The sequence below is a fragment of the Lathyrus oleraceus genome, chromosome 3, assembly GCF_024323335.1.
Source record: "Lathyrus oleraceus cultivar Zhongwan6 chromosome 3, CAAS_Psat_ZW6_1.0, whole genome shotgun sequence".
Taxonomy (NCBI): Eukaryota; Viridiplantae; Streptophyta; class Magnoliopsida; order Fabales; family Fabaceae; genus Lathyrus; species Lathyrus oleraceus.
In genome coordinates, this window is record NC_066581.1 from 289,336,172 (window position 1) to 289,341,696 (window position 5,525).

The window sequence follows — 5,525 nt, forward strand, 5'->3', positions numbered from 1 at the left end:
ATTCTGAAAAGTTAGATTAGAAATAGAGGACACCTGAAATCGCAAATATTATAACTGTTAGTTTCCACATAGATATACATATATTAAAAACAAATAAAAATATAAATTGAAATAGTAAAAGTAAAGCAAATGAAAAGAAATCATGGGTTGCCTCCCATGCAGCGCTTGTTTAACGTCGTTAGCTTGACGATTTGAACTTTATGAATTAGAGGTAGGAACTGGAGGGTCGACTAGAGTTTGGTCATGGCAATTCTGTGGGGACATCACCTCCTTGGTATTGCTTTAGTCTTTGTCCATTTACCACAAACGGATTACAGGAATTGTTCCGGATTTCTACTGCTCCAGATTTTAGGATTTTGGAAACCTCAAAGGGGCTTGTTCATCTCGAACGCAAATTACATGGAAAAAGTCATAATCTCGAATTGAAGAGGAGAACAGAGTCGCCTATATGAAATTCCTTTTTCGCAATCCTTTTGTCATGCCAGGCTTTGGTTCTTTCTTTGTATATAACGGCATTCTCATAAGCGTTTTGGCGGAGTTCCTCCAGTTTGTGGATATCAAGGATTCGCTTCTTGCCAGATGCTAGGTAATCCAAATTCAGGGTCTTGATGGCCCAATATGCCTTGTGCTTGAGTTCAAAAGGTAAGTGGCATGACTTCCCGTAGACCAACTGGTATGGTGAAGTTCCAATAGGGGGTTTGTAAGCAGTTCTGTAAGCCCACAATGCTTTTGTTAGCTTTTCAGACCAATCTTTTCTAAATATTGATACAGTTTTCTCCAAGATCTGCTTAATCTCTCTGTTAGATACTTCCACTTGACCATTAGTCTGGGGGTGATATGGTGTTGATACTCTGTGTTTTACTCCATATTTCCTCAAGAGTTTATCAAATATCCTGGATATAAAATGTGATCCACCACCACTTATGACAAGTCGTGGTACTCCAAATTTGGGAAAAATATTATTCTTGAACATCTTGATGACTACTCTTGTGTCATTGGTGGGTGCGGCTATAGCTTCTATCCACTTGGACACATAGTCAACGGCTATCAAAATGTACTTGTTTCCCAACGAAGATGGAAAAGGTCCCATGAAATCAATACCCCAAACGTCAAATAGTTCTACTTCTTGGATGTTCTTCAAAGGCATTTCGTCACGTCTTGAGATGTTTCCAGCGTGCTGGCACCGGTAACATTGGACAATATAAGTATGGATATCATGCCATAGTGTTGGCCAATAAAGACCAGCTTGAAGGATCTTAGCGTATGTCTTGGATGTGCTTGAATGTCCACCATAAGGCAAAGAGTGACAATGCTCTATGATATTTCTGACTTCTTCTTCCGAGACGCAACGTCGAAATATGTTATTTGTTCCTCTTTTCAAAAAGGAGTGGTCCATCCCAATAGAAATGTCTTATATCTTTAAAGAACTTCTTCTTCTGTTGATAGTTGAGGTCAGGTGGTATGATATCAGCGGCTAGATAGTTCACAAAATCAGCGTACCATGGTACTCTGCTAATTTCTGAAACTCTCCCAAGGTTGTCTCTATTAGGTTCAAGGGGAAAGGTATCTATCTTAGCTATCAGTCTGTCATAGGTGAAATAATCATTTATAGGTAAATGGTCTGGCTTCAAATGCTCTAATCTGGAAAGATGGTCAACAACTACGTTTTTTGTTCCTTTTTTGTCTCTAATATCTAAGTCAAATTCTTGTAGCAAAAGGATCCACCTGAGTAATCTAGGTTTTGCGTCCTTTTTGCTTAGAAGGTAACGGATAACTGCATGGTCTGTATAGACTATAATCTTAGATCCTACAAGATAATACCTAAATTTATCGATTGCGAAAACTACAACTAGGAGTTCCTTCTTTGTTATTGTATAATTTAATTGAGCGGCATCTAGGGTTCTACTAGCATAATATATTACATGTAGTTTCTTATCTTTTCTTTGCCCTAAAACAGCTCCTATAGAGAAATCGCTAGCATCACACATTATTTCGAAGGGTTTAGTCCAATCCGGAGGTTGTAGAATAGGTGCTGAAATTAGTGCTTGTTTTAACTGATTAAAGGCTTTGATGCATTTTTCATCGAAAATGAATTCAATGTCTTTCATCAGAAGGTCGGTCAGGGGTTTTGTTATTTTAAAGAAATCTCTTATGAAGCGTCGGTAGAAACCGAGGTGTCCAAGAAAACTACGGACTTCTCTAACTGTCTTAGGAGGGTTAAGGTTTTCTATAACTTCTATCTTTGATTTACCAACCTCAATGCCTCTTTCAGATATTATATGTCCTACCACTATGCCTTCTTTGACCATAAAGTGGCACTTCTCCCAGTTTAACACAAGGTTAACTTCTACGCATCTCTCTAGGATTTTCTCAAGGTTAATGAGGCAATTCTCAAAGTCTAACCCACATACCGAGAAATCGTCCATGAATACTTCCATAATTCTGTCGAGATAATCTGCGAAGATCGACATCATACAACGTTGGAAAGTAGCTGGCGCATTACAGAGTCCAAGCGGCATTCGTTTGTAAGCAAACGTTCCGTAAGGACAGGTAAAGGTTGTTTTCTCTTGATCCTCAGGGTGTATGGGTATTTGGAAAAATCCAGAATATCCATCCAGATAACAAAAGTAAGAGTGTCTGGCACGACGCTTAAGCATTTGATCTATGAATGGAAGAGGGAAATGGTCTTTCCTAGTTGCCTTATTGAGCTTCCTATAATCTATGCACATACGTCATCCGCCTTCTATGTGTTTAGCTACATGCTCGCCCTTCTCGTTCTGCACGACTGTAATGCTTCCCTTTTTGGGTACCACATGTATAGGACTTACCCATTTACTATAAGAAATCTGATAGATTATACCAGCTTCCAGTAATTTAAGGACTTCCTTCTTTACTACCTCGCTCATTATAGGGTTGATTCGTCTCTGATGTTCCCTGGAAGGTTTTGAATCCTCCTCTCGCGAGATCCTGTGCATACACACGGATGGGCTTATACCTTTTAAATCAGAGTTGTTGTACCCTAAGGTAGAGGGGTGTCTTCTTAAAACATTCAAGAGTCGATTCGTCTCGTCTTGGTTTAAGGTGGCACTAACTATTACTGGGCGATTAATTTCTTTATCCAAAAACTCATATCTTAGGTCCTTGGGTAGTTCCTTAAGTTCTTGAGCTGGTTTTTGAGAATTTGGTGAAAGGTCTGGAGTAAGTTCCAAACATTCGTGAGGTTCCGTTTCCTCTAGCTCGTCATCCTTTTCATTCGAGTTTGAAAATGGTTCGATCACGGGTTCTCCTCGATCAAATTCTCTTATGCACTCATCTATGATATCGATCGCATAACATGCGTCTCCTAGGATTGGTGCCATCAGGAATTTTGAAAGAATGAACTCGATTTTTTCATCCCCTACTTCAAAAGTTAACTTTCCTCTTTTAACATCTATTATAGCTTTGGTTGTTGATAAGAATGGTCTACCTAAAAGGATAGGGATATCGTCGTCTTCCTTGATATCCATGACCACAAAGTCTGTTGAGATATAAAGTTGACCGATCCTAACTAGGATGTCTTCTAAAATGCCTACAGGATACTTAACAGACCTATCGGCTAATTGGAGGGACATCTTAGTTGGTTGCAATTCTCCTAAGTTTAACCTTTTACATACAGCTAAGGGCATTACACTCACACTAGCGCCTAAGTCTAAGAAAGCTTTGTTGATCACATGACTCCCTAAAATGCAAGGTATAGAAAAACTACCAGGGTCTTTGTCCTTCTTAGCAAGTTTATCTTCAGAAACAAAGTTGCATTCCAAAGGTTTTAGATCGTCAAGCCTACGCTTGTTGGTTAAGATGTCTTTGAGAAATTTGGCGTAAGACGGAATTTGGGTGATAGCTTCGGTGAAAGGAATCTCTACATGAAGCTTCTCTATCACTTTTATAAATTTTTGGTATTGGTTATTGATTTTGGTTTGTTTAAGTCTTTGCAGATATGGGATTGGTGGTTTGTACGGGGGTGGTGGTTTGTAAGTTTTATCCTTGGCTTCTCCTTCTTGGTCGCTTTGTTTCTCGGGTTCTACCGATTCCTCTTCTTGGTTGGTAGGTATATTTTCTTTAGAAGTTTTGGACTCGCTCATCGCTGGGTTATGAGGCCCTTCGTAAGCGGTCCCACTTCGTAACGAGATAGAATTAGCTTGCCCTCGAGGGTTTGGTTGAGGTTGTCCAGGGAATTGGCCTCCAGGTGTAGTTTGTGGGGCTTGGTTTTGTGCTACTTGTGAGATCTGGGTTTCAAGCATCTTGTTGTGAGTGATTATCTGATCAACCTTGGTTCCTAATTGCGTTATAAGTTCGTTTACGTGAATGTTCTGGTTTAGGAATTCTTTTTTTTGCTGAGTCTGACCCGATATAAAACTCTCCATGATCTTCTCAAGGTTAGACTTCTGGGTCACATCTTGCATAGGTTGGTTTGGTTCTTGGGCTTGATAACCTTGCGGCCTCTGAGGTGCATGATTTTGGATAGGGTTTTAGTTTTTATAGGAAAAATTTGGATGATTCTTCCATCCAGGGTTGTAAGTGTTTGAAAATGGGTTACCTTGGGCGTAATTCACTTGGTCGGTGTTCAGGTCGTTCAAAAGGTTACACTCCGTAGATTCGTGTCCTTTAGATCCACAGAGTTCACACTCTGTGTGGACTACCGCTGCGGTGTTAGTGTTTGTAGACATATGTTCGATCCTAAGGGTTAAAGCATCCATTTTCTCCTGCATCATGTCCAGAGAGCTTATCTCATGTATTCCACCTTGGGTCTCCTTTTTCTCTATTGATGCTCGTTCAGTTCCCCATTGGTAATGGTTTTGGGCCATATCCTCGATTAGGTCACAAGCTTCAGGATAAGGTTTGTTCATCAGTGCGCCACCTGCGACAGCGTCGATGCTCATCTTGGTGTTATAATGGAGTCCATTGTAGAAGGTATGAACGATCAACCATTGTTCTAGGCCATGGTGTGTACAGACTCTTAATAGCTCTTTATATCTCTCCCAAGCTTCAAAAAGCGATTCTCCTTGGTTTTGAGTAAATCTAGTTATTTGGTTTCGAAGAACAACAGTCCTACTAGGGGGAAAATATCTAGCAAGGAATACTCTCCTAAGGTCTTCCCAGGTAGTTATTGAATTAGCTGGAAGTGAATCTAACTAACCATGAACGTGCTCTATCCCTGAGGGAGAAAGGAAATAATCTCAAACGAATCGCATCGGGTGAAGCGTCGTTGCATTTAAAGGTGTCAGCTAGTTGGATAAAAACTTTTAACTGTTGATTTGGCTTCTCAGTAGCGAGACCCGCGAATTGGTTTTGTTGCACTAATTGCAACAAAGACGGTTTTAGTTCTAATTTGTTAGCAGGGATAATGGGGTTTATTGTACTCGAACTAGGTTCCTCGCCAGAGGGTTGGGTGAATTCCTTAAGAGGTCTCCGGTCGCGATTCTCGACCATAGCTTTCTTAATTCGAATGAGTAAGACGCGTGTACGAGTGTAACGTTCGGGTTCCG

At 40.3% G+C, this 5,525-nt stretch overlaps 1 non-coding gene across 1 annotated transcript; it reads left to right on the plus strand.

Moving 5' to 3' along the window:
• Positions 1 to 4,974: 4,974 nt before the first annotated feature.
• Positions 4,975 to 5,081, plus strand: LOC127133557 (small nucleolar RNA R71). The gene has a single exon (XR_007807518.1). It is a non-coding gene; the product is annotated as a small nucleolar RNA R71 (small nucleolar RNA).
• The last annotated feature ends 444 nt before the right edge of the window (positions 5,082 to 5,525 follow it).